Consider the following 12,586-nt stretch of genomic DNA (forward strand, 5'->3'; position numbering starts at 1 on the left):
GCATCCAGCGGCGAATTAGGTAACTTCGTAGTGGGTGTGCCGCCTCCAAGGTAGCGACCCGCCGGCAGCGCAGTGCAGTGCGGCAAGCTTGGACGATACGAGGATTTTACCAACTCTGTTCAGTTTATCATCTGCGCGCATTGTATCAGCTGTGTGCATTGTGTCAACTGGATTTCTATCATGACATGTATATGAGGGGAGTGCCTTTTACCTTTAACTTCGTGTAATGTAATACGGTTGTTTTATAACAGATTCCGTAAGATCGGGTGATAGGAGCACAAGACTGTTGAAAGCGATCGTCTTGGAACAATACATGTGTCTACAATGCGATCACGGCGTACGAAATGTGTTCATTTTCAGCCATGCCAGTCTCCTCGGCATCTTTGCCTTACAAAATATCAGCACCACTCCCGTCTGTTATACGCCATGAACACCATCAAACTCAGAATTTGGGGTCAGAACTCACAGTCAGATTCGTAAACTGTAATGGCACTATGTTTACGACTCGTAGTCCACGTCGCTACCTTCGAAACGCTACGCTACTTCCAAGGCCAGAGATTTTCGTAGGTGCAAACATAATGGTCTAACAGTCATCTTCCGCCTCGAAAGTTACGTAACTCCTAACTCGCGAGAAATTCGTCATCTGTCTTCCAAGGATTCCCATTTAATTTCGCCGTACATTTGTTACGTTATCTTCTGTGATATACCGAACTGTTAAAATTCGAACAGTGCGCCACTGAACTCGTTTAATTTCCTTTGATTCGCCTGCTTGACAAGGACCCCAAACATTGTGATCATAGAACTCGTCGCACTAGCGTCCTGCATGGGAATTCATTTACTGATGCATTAAATTTTTCCAGGACATCCGATGTGCTGTTCCTTCTGCGCAGTGCTCTCTTCCTAAAAAATGTTTAGGGGTAAGTTTACACTATATATAATGCAGCGAAAGTTACTGAAGTTTTCGACGTAGCTGATTATTTATTTAACCATAAAACTTAATTCTAATAGCAGTCCCTTATATTATAACAGTTTCCAAACTGACGTCAGTTTATGGCTACTATAGACTTCACGCCTTCTTACTTTACTCTTCGAATCAGTAGCAAGAGGTCTGCCTTTTATAAACCAAGAGCGTACGTAACCCACAAGTTAAAGCAGCTACAGTGGAGCACCAACCAATTTATCGAACATCAATTGATGATTATAAAAAGATTAAATAAGGATCTTGTAGGTGTGATCATGGTTCATTACTTCGAGATATCCCCAAACGTTTCACTGCATTGGGAACAGGAAATAGTGATGATGGCATTTTCTTCTCTGTCAAATAATCCTGCGATCGTTTAAGTGTCCCTCTCTCCGGAATGAAAACTGTGACCCGTGTCAGTAAAGTTCTTGAAGACCACTTTCGGTCAGAAAATCATTGACACATACATCCTTTTCCATGACGTTAATAGCAGCACGAAATATATTTGCTGTCACCTCCCGTGCATTTGGAAACGCTGCGGACCAAGCATTTTCCAAAGTCTTCTCTTTAGCACAAAGTAGTATTTAGGAAGCAGCGCCGGCTGGAGTGGCCGTACGGTTGTAGACGCTACAGTCTGGAGCCGAGCGACCGCTACGGTCACAGGTTTGAATCCTGCCTCGGGCATGGATGTGTGTGATGTCCTTAGGTTAGTTAGGTTTAATTAGTTCTAAGTTCTAGGCGACTGATGACCTCAGAAGTTAAGTCGCATAGTGCTTAGAGCCATTTGAACCTTTTTTTTTTTTTTTTAGGCAGCAGCTTTCTGAACGGAACTTTCGTTGTGTATAAATATTTTCATACCAAAAGAACTCATCTCTTCTTTTCTTGAATCACGGTAAGACGACACAGATAGGGTAGCCCAATGTTGTTCGGTGACATTTTTATCTCTTTGTAGGCCAAATTTCCTGTACTTTGCAGATTTTTCAGCCAAGATTTTTGTTTGAAACGATTTACCGCTCATTTTTCTCACAGAATGCGATTTCTTGAGCCATTCTGGACGATCAAGTGACTTGCTATCGTACAACGTTCGTTCACTGTAACTTCGAACTTGGGTTCAGTGCTCAAGTTAATATTTTCACTTTCGTCATCCACGGTCAACGTGTAAATTTCTGAAGTTTCGTTAGCACAAGATTTATTCGCAATTTTTAGCTTCTTAACAGAAGGAGAACAAGTAAAACAGTTTGTTATTAAGCTGCTCATCTTACCTTAACTTCTAAGCTGTCTTGGAATGAAAGGCAGGATACAGCGTACAATCACGCATACAACCAATGAGATGGCAAGCGTAAGTGAATAATCAAGTATGCCGTTTCCCGAACTTAGGCTCAGTTACGGATCGAGATGGTGGACTGAAAGATTGGCTACCAGCGATTCAGTTGTCGAGAACGTTTGCCTGCCGCTTCGAAACGTTCGAAACTGTTACAGGAATCGCTTTTCCCATCACATACTGCACTGGCATCGCTCATATTGCGATTACCTACATCAAAAAGGGAAATAAATCCGATTGACTCCCGTGAAACAAATCGTTGGCAAACTTTAAAGTTCTCCAGTATCGTAAAGAAGTTAGTTTGGAGAAGGAAAAGTTTAGGGGTACGCGTCACCCTGTGCACCCCAAAAAGAAAAGCAATGATATTATTCCTTGATACGTACACAATATAACGTACACTAGACGTTCACCACATGTAATCAGATTATATGCGGTCCTTTCACTTTTGTGATGGAATTAGCTTTCATTTATCTACGTTTAAAGAGAGGTGTGAATCATACACCATGTGGAAATCACGCTGAAGAGCCAAAACTTTATAACCACAGCCCAACGCGAGTCTAAAGGCCGCCTTTTGGCTCGTGACGCAGCAACGAAAGTAAATAAGCTGAAAGAGGATTAATAGGGAGGCATTCTAGCGACGACACGGAACCGTAATGGGGAAATGCAGTGACTTAAGTGATCTAAGTGACCTGGACAAAGAGTAGTTCGTTCAGGCATAGCGTCTATGAACGAGACTCTCGGGGATACGCGTTCTACTGTTGTGAGTATCTGTGAGAAATGGTCGAAAGATGGTGAAACGAAAGGAGGCGACAGAATGTTAGACGACCGTGCCATTTCACAGAGCCAGGCGGTAGGCGACTTTCCGGCTCTATCTGTGGTTTAACTGAAGACAGAGTGCATTACTTGTCCAGGCCCAACTGTTTTATATCTCACCGTTCAGTACACATTGTTCAGGATGGAGCTCAGCAGTAGATACGTGCATGTTCCCATGTAGAGTCAACGACATCGTAGATTACGATCACAGTGGGCGAGGGATCGTTGAGACTGATCGTGAGTCAAGGGAAATTTGTCATCTGGTCACAAGAGTCACATTGCTTGTTATACTCAGTTGCTGGTCGGGTCGGGAAGTGCTGTCGTCCAGGCGAATACCTGGTCGATACACGCGCAGTGACATGGAATCAGACTGTAGGACCAATATTACGCTGTAGTGGATACCCTCCTGGACTTCGACGTGACCCGAGGCAATGATCTATGTCAACTAGTCAGCTGTAGGCTACAAGATTATTACTGCAGACCTGAGCCCCTTCTGCATCTACATCAATACGCACTAGCCAACTGACGGCGTGTGGCGGAAGGTACCATAACTGCCCCCCCCCCCTCCCCCCCACCCTCCACACGCCATGTCGTGAACGGTTCGTAGGGAGAATCATTTTCGGTAAACCTGTATTAGTTTTATTTATTTGTTTGTTTTAAAGGGCATTTGAATGCCATTTGACTATGAATGTATTTATCTTCCGTATCATCTACATTTCTGCTTTAATGTCGTTATCAACTACAATGCTGAAAATTCTTAGACCATTAACAAAATCTATCTGTTAAGGCAGTCCAAAGCAAGTAAACAAGATTCTTGTTTAACTGCTTTGTGCTGCCTTTACAGATATGACGCGTTAGTGGTCTAAGAACTTTTAGCATTGTAGTTGATAATGGCATAAAATCCGAACATTAGATTGTACAGAAGCTTAATTACAGTAATACACAGTAAAATGTCGGTCAAATGGTCTTTCAAAAAAAAATTGCATGACTTTGGCCCAGCATCATCGAAAACTTACTGTTAGCTTTAACATAGCGAATTTTCTCGTCACAGTAATCTCGCTAAACATGTGGCAGGAAGTAACATGTTGTCCGACTCTTTCCGGAAAGTACTCTCTGCAAATTTCAGTAGTGAAGCTCATGTGATGCAAAACGCCCCCCTTGAAGCGCCTGATACTGGAGTTTATTGATACATCTGTGTAATGGTCTCGCTGCGACAATACGATCCCGTGGCGAAACGTTCCGCTCTTCGTGGGATCTTCTATGCCTCTTCTATCAGTACTACCCGGTGAAGGTCACACACTGATGAACACTACTAAAGGTACGGTCTAACAAGGGCTTTGTCAGCCGCTTCCTACGTGGATCAATTACATTTCCTTAAGATACTTCCTAAGAGTATCATCTGGCATCTGATTTTCCCACTGTTTGTTTTACGCGGTCATTCCACTTACGGTTGCTCCGAATAGTTACACCTAGACGTATTACGGTAGATATGGTTTCCTGTAATTTGTCATCAATAGTGTAGTTGCACTTCAATGAATTTCTTTTCCTTTGTATGCGCAATGTTTTATATTTATTGGCGTTCAGAGCCAACTGCCAGAACCTGCACCGTTCATTAATAATTTGTAGGCCATCCTGCAAATCGTTACTGCCTTCCTGTTTTGCTACGTTCTTACAGACAACTGTATCATCTACGAACAGTCTTAAAGAACTTCCGACGTTTCGCAGTAGATCATTCATATACATTGTAAACAGTAACGGTCATATCACACTCCTTTGGGGTACTCTGGAAATTATCTTTATATGTGTGTATTATGTTGTGTTAACAGCGACTTTTTGAGTTCTATCTGCAAGAAAGTCTTGAATCCAGTTGCAAATACGCTCCGATACTCGATAAGCTCGTATTTTTTTCACTAAACGGCAGTGCGGGACGGTGTCAAATACCTTCCTGAAGTCAAGGAATACGGTATCAACCTCAGCGCCGTTGTCTACAGTGTTATGAATCTCACGGAGGAACAGAGCCGGCTGTTTCACAGAATCTCTGTTCGCTTAATCCATGTTGATCGTTATAGAGGAGATTTTCATTCACCGAAAACGTCATAATTCTTCAGCGTATCATATGTTTCATAATTCTACAACAGATTGACGTCTAGGATATAGTTCTATGATTTTGTACATTAGTCCGGAGGCCCTTCCTGAAACGGGAGAGACCTGCGATGTATTCCAGTCGCTGTGTACCCTTTGTTGCTTAATGCTTGATGTCCTCGCAGATGGTGATGGCAGCATAATTTGTGACGTAAAGAGAGGTGTCTCTGCTGTACTACGTGCTCAAAAATAGCAGGTCTGGGTAAGCATCTCGTAGCTACGAAGTTCCCGTGGGACGAATGGAAAACGTACACTAAATGATCAAAAGTATCCGGACACCTGGCTACAAATGACTTACTAGTTCGTGGCGCCTTAAATCTGTAATGTTGGAAATCAATATGGTGTTGGCCCCTCCTTAGCCTTGGTGACAGCTTCCACTATCGCAGGCGTACGTTCAGTCAGCTGCTGGAAAGTTTCTTGGGGAATGACAGCCCATTGTTCACGGAGTGCTGCAATGAGGAAAGGTGTCGATGCCGATCGGTGAGGCCTGGCACGAAGTCGACGTTCCAAATCATCGCAAAGGTGTTCTATAGGATTCAGGTAAGTACTCTGTGCAGGCCAGTCCATTACAGGGATGTTATTGTCGTGTAACCACTCCGCCACAGGCCGTGCATTATGAACAGATGCTCGATCGTCTTGAAAGATGCAGTCGCCATCCCCGAATTGCTCTTCAACAGTGAGAAGCAAGTAGGTGCTTAAGACATCAGTGTAGGCCTGTGCTGTGATAGTGCCACGCAAAACAAAAAGGGGTGCAAGCGCCCTAAAAACACAACCACACCGTAACACCACCATCTCTGATTTTTACTGTTGGTACTACACGCTCTGGAAGATGACGTTCACTGGACATTCGCCATACCCACACACTACCATCGGATTGCCACATTGTGTACCGTGATTCGTCACTCCACACAATGTTTTTCTACTGTTCAATCGTTCAATGTTTACGCTCCTTACACCAAGCGAGGCATCGTTCGGTATTTATCGGCGTGATATGTGGCTTATCAGCAGCCGCTCGACCATGAAATCCAAGTTACCTCACTTCTCGTCTACCTGTCGTAGTACTTGCAGTGTATATTGATGCAGTTTGGAATTCCTGTGTGATGGTCTGGATATTACCCATTACGACCCTCTTCAGTTGTCGGTTGTCTCTGTCAGTCAAAAGACGAAGTCTGCCTGTACGCTTTTGTGCTGTACGTGTCCTTTCATGTTTCCACTTTACTATCACATCGGAAACAGTGGACCTAGGGATGTATGCGTCCCCTTGTACCCCCCCAAAAAGAAGAGCAATGATATTATCCCTTGATACGTACACAATATAACGTGGGACGCTTCACAAGCTGGACAATTAATAGAATTGCTGAGCGTGACAAGACACCCTAGACCAATCGGCTACCCCGCGCGGCCCAAGCAGATGCAAACGGTCGAAAGGCAGCACGGCTATACCAAAACAAGTACCCTCACAGACACCAAACACGTCACACAACATTTCAAGCCGTTTTTGGGCGCCTGTGTGATCACGAGTCCCTTCAGACATAGAGAGTCGGCTTATATGAGTTATTAGATTATTGCAGCTTTGTATTGGTAGAGGTGTATCTTGAGCAAACTGTTAATATTGGGATTTTGGTGTGAGCATTTGTTGTGATCGGACTGCAACCCCATTTGTTCCCTATCTTGTGGCTAGTGGTCCTGTTCTGCACCCTACGAGCGGCTGCTGCATTTGTGTTGGAGACTGGTTTCGTAATTTGCGTTAAGCGGAGTGTAGACTCTGTCGCGGAATATTTAATTTAACAGGCACCATGTATTTTAAAGCGGAACTTCGCTTTGGCCAAGCAGCGTGTGTTGCCCGAAGCTTCTTAAAGATATTTCCCTGAATTGTTTAGCAATTTTATCCGAAAGGAACAATTACTGCGAGCTTTGTGCAGCATTATCATTCACTTACAGAATTAAAGTGGTGAGTGACCATTTATTAAGGAAACATTAGTAGTACACGTTTGCCAACACCTGGAAAGATAGGGTGATGATTCGACTGTCTAACTTCGAGGACTAAAGTGTTGTAATAAAAAAAAACCAAAGTTTATTCGTTCCTCAGAATTGTTTGGCAAAAAGACTGAGGCCATCTGACAATTTCATTTAAAAATTAACAAAAGGATACGTAACAGGTGTTTGCACACTCATGAAAACGGGAGTTATTAGTTTTCATACTTTGTGTAGAATGAAATTTTGGATTTACTTTTTCGAAGACGTGCACGGAACATGTTAATGACACCTGTGTGTTTGCCTAGGTATACATCAGTCAGCTGCAAAATTGCGTAACGTTGCATGTACGTACTTGCTGGAAAGGAGTAACGTAGTTCCGAAAGAAGCAGGGCACAACTCTCAATTTATGTACGCAATTGCTGAGCCATTCCAAAATTTTTCCGGACAGTAATGAATACAGTACATGTATTGGTGTTAAATGTCAACACTGTACACAGATTGTCGGCACCGTGTGGTCAGCAACTACAGTAGTGCTAGTATATTCTGAAAATTGTTATTTAGTGGAAAAATACACAGACTTTTGATTGCAGCAGTGATTATTTTTTAGGGCAAGCTAGCACATAGATCGTGGAAATTGTAAGGGGTGTACGTGGAGACAGATTTAACATACAAATTTGATTCACATAATTTCGACATAGAATAAAAACCATCATTGTTCGTAACTAGCGATTGATCGAAATTTAATATATTTTTTTTTTCTACAGTACAGCCAACCGGTTGCAACAAGATTTAACTCGACCCAGTTTCTTCATCGACTTTGGGTTTCTTCATCAGAAAAATAAAATAACAGTTACATTTAAAAAAGTAGAAAATGATTAATGTAGAGAAAGCCAAGAATAGATTGTTACTATACTAAACAAATTTGTGAGATGATTATACTTATATGCACTGACAGATGAAAATAGATCTACGATCAAAAATGCTCTCGTCATATAAAAGCACTTCTTGAAGTGATGTAAAAATTACAAATACTGGAACTGGCATAACAACGATATTTGTCAGTAAAAATTATATCTACATGACGTAGCACACTGCACACCGCTAAGGGCTGTAAGAGGAAACAGGCACCGGAGGTGGCACCCGACTGAAGGTAAGGCCGCACTGAGCAGAACTGCACTGCAGCAGAGCTGCGCGGCACGCCGCTGCTCTGTTTATTGTCCCATGTATAATCCGCAGTAGGGCGAGAATACGTAGCCAGTTTTCTACGTAAGTAGCTCGGCAATCTCTAAGCAAAATGGACGAAAGTAATATGCATGTTGCATGGGGGCTTAATTAAATATGATGCAAATAATTTTAGTTTTGTATGTCCGATTACGCTGTTTCGTAAACGGTTGGCCCTGACTAGTTTTTGTACGCAATCTGACTGCATAGAATAACAACAAACAATGAAAGAAAATTTTCGTTAACACAGTTAATTAATTAAGTCCCCAGCAACTATAAAACCTACTAAACCAAAGCACAAGTGTAATCGTTCTGTGTGTGGGAGTGTGCCTCAACGTACACATCTGGCACGGTTCTTCTCCAACAAGACAAGAATTTTTAAATACCAATTTTACTGACGTGATAAAAGAAAATTACAAATACTATAATTGCGTAAGGAAAGCAGAATTAAACTCTAATACAAGAACACACGCCAGATGCTTTGTTGACTGAACCTGTAATGACGCATTATTTAGGATACTGAAATAAAAATAAACTGAGTTTGTTACCTCATTTATATTGATGAAATTAACTCTAATCCTTACAATATATCTCACACCGTCTCTCTACTATCACATCTCAACCAGACTCTTCAGTATCACATCTCAGCAAGCACTGCCTATTAGCACATCTCAACAAACACTCTTCACTACAACATCTCAGCACAGACTACCCCGAGCTCTCGACAAGCACTGACTACTACGAGTTCTTACCAAGCACTGTGGAGGCGGCTTAATAACACTCTTTGGCGCAATCTCTGGCGCAGTGGCTCAGTGTAGCCACCTTTCATATGCCCCTCCTCCACAGGCAAGAATTTGATGGTATTTTTCCAGCATTGGTGGTGAAAATACCACCAAATTCGTCCACAAAAATACAGACAAAAATAAAAGATAATATTAATACCAAATATCACATAATTAGTTAAAATTTTGGCTTTGCACTGACCTTTCAATAACCTAATATATGAAATACAGTAAGCAATACAACTTCTTTTCATACATGTGGCTTTACATAATAGTTTACACAATACACAAAAAATCAGTTTATACCAATGTTCACATAAAATACTTTTAATTATTCAAAAAAAATAGTTGATAATTCCAGCCCAGCAATGGTCAACAGGTGCAAACACCAACAAGTGACATCATTTCAGCAGAAGCAGTCCATCAGTTGCACCCAGCAATGTTGAGCAGATGCAGACACCAACAAGTGACATCATTTCAGTAGAAGCAGTTCCATCTGTGGCACTCAGTAAAGTTGAAGAGGTACACACAGCAACAAGTGACATTAGTTCAGTAGAAGCAGTCCATCAGTGGCACCCAGCAATGTTGAGTAGGTGCAGACAACAAGAAGTAACATCATTTCAGTAGAAACAGTTCTAACAGTGGCACCCAGCAATGTTGAGTAGGTGCAGACACCGGCAAGTGACATCATTTCCATAGAAGTAGCTTCATCTGTGCACCCAGTAATGTAGTGGCGCCCAGCAATGCTGAGTAGGTGCAGACAGCAACAAGTGACATTATATCAGTAGAAGCAGCTCCATCTGTGGCACCCAGCAATGTTGAATAGGTCCAGAGAGCAGTCCATAATACTCACTATTACTGATCACACTGTTCATCAAGGTTTATAAGCAGAAATTAAACATGTCCTAGTGGCACCAATCATGTAGAAAATGTACAAGTAACAGTCCATAATATTCACTATCACTGATCACACAGTTCATCAGCAGAAATTAAACATGTCCTAGTGGCACCAATCATGTAGAAAAAGTACAAGTAACAGTCCATAATATTCACTATCACTGATCACACAGTTCAGGCATGAACAATAGTTTGAATGCACATACAAATGCTTTTACACTAAACATACAAATCATAACAAACACACAAATGATATCAGATAATTGTCATATTAACTATTACAAATACTCAAATATCAGTAAACCTATAATATTTATGGGTGTCAGTGCAAGCCACTACAAACAAATAAAATAATATTTAGGAGATAGGTGGGTAAGATTAGGAAAGGAAAACACACAAAACACACTCACTCATCTTTCATCCACATTAAGTACTACTGTGTAACTGAATAGTGTTAACTGTGTAAATGCAATTCTGTCAAAATCTGATGTTCATCATGTGTATCAAGTAGTAGTGGCAGCAATGTATAAGAGTCAACAATAGTTAAGTCAACGTCATAGTCATCATGTCAAGACCAATGTTTGCCAACCCAGATCAAAATATATGGTTGCTGAACAACTGTCAGTGAGCCAAGATACGCAATTACTTCCTCTCTCCAAAAAAAAAGTATATACTGCTTAGTGATTTAACAAAGTGTGTGTATAGACTATCTTCTTTCTACTTTAGTGTTCTAGTCTGCTATCTTCATCCTCCTTGTTCCATAAGACCAACAAAAAAAATATGCACCTCACTTACCTTACCTCTTATATACCAAAACTCCAATAATCATTAGCATCACATAATCTCAATACTTCAATAATACCTCTTACGTCGATACATATAAATCTTATCATCAACATCATTTACCTTACCTCTTGTCCACAAAAACTCCAATAAGCATCAACTTCATATAATCTCAATAATACCTCAATAATACCTCTTCAATACGTCGATACATATAAACCTTATTGCCAATATCATTTCACTTCCATAACAACTCTTTCCTCTAGTCAGTCTCCTCGAACAAGTACAGATAAAATCCTAGTGCAAACTTCAGTTCATCATCCCATACAATCCGAAGACACATTGCCAACACACAACCTCTGTGTAATCCATCTGACCCAAATCTTCTACTCATTATGAATTATAAACAAAAGAAATGCATACATGACCTCTAACAGACATAGTTCGAATAACTCTCAGTATTTAAGTACGATTACGGAGTGTGAATGATCATAATATCTCACAGTGTATACACCACTTCAAGAATTATGGCAGAAGCAAACATGTGGAGTATTTCTTGTGTCTAGTGTCACTTCCTATTTCAATTGCTCACGAAAAATGCAGTGTAATGACTGTCAATGGTCTAAACCTAGTTTCGGTATGTCATGTCGTTAGCTTCCTTCCTATTAGCATAAATTTATACAGCTTCCATAAAACCTCCAGCTCATGTGACTTCAACGAAGTTCTTTGTACCAATGTCGTTCGTCGAATTATAGCAGTTCATTTTCTTATCTTAAAAATATAAGGCACTGAGCGTAAGCAAAACAAGCACTAGCGAGTAAATATACCAGTAGAGAACAGAATGTCAACAAGTGGATGCAGCACAATCCTTACAACGAGGCTCTGCCAAGCGAACAATCTATAATTAACACCATACTGTAACCTAAACTCTATGTTCGTACACTGTACATCAGCATTGCTATATACCAAATTAAAGTATAGTTGTGACAACAAACAGAAATGTATAAATATGCAATCCATACGCATAGCAGCAAACAGGTCATTAGCATCATATCAGCATAAGCAAATAATGTTCATATGTCATCTTAATAAGTAAACATGAAGGCGCAAGCAGATAAATCACAAAGTATAACTTACATACATATCAGCACAACTAATCAGGTGACAATTATAATTTAAATAAATAAGCACAGCAGGCACATAATTAAAAAGTATGACATCAGTGAAAAAAGCAGTGCAGCCAAGCGATGCATAACATATACAAATAACAATCCTGTTCATTAATAAAACATTGACAAAAATCAGCAAATGTACGCAAGCACGTCGCTTCACACGTAAATTCATAGAACATGAAATTAGCACAAAGTATGAATCACGTAATCACGAGCAGCAAATTACGTCTAAAGTACGTACCTAAGTGGAAATATGTTACCTGAAAAATAAACTCAATTAATAGTTACCTTTTTAGTTTATTAGTTTCTTCTTCGAAATTACATTCTTCCTGAACATTTCTCGATAGCAAGTCGTCTTAACGTCGGAGACACACAGAATTTACCTGAAGTTCTTAAATATTTTATAGAACCGTATCCTGAAAAATATTGAATGTTAATAACATAATTCATCAAGTCACTATAGCTTTATACTGAATTTAATCGGAGAAATTAAACTGTGTATTTGTTTACGGCTGTC

Source organism: Schistocerca americana, chromosome 3, assembly GCF_021461395.2.
Source record: "Schistocerca americana isolate TAMUIC-IGC-003095 chromosome 3, iqSchAmer2.1, whole genome shotgun sequence".
Lineage (NCBI taxonomy): Eukaryota > Metazoa > Arthropoda > Insecta > Orthoptera > Acrididae > Schistocerca > Schistocerca americana.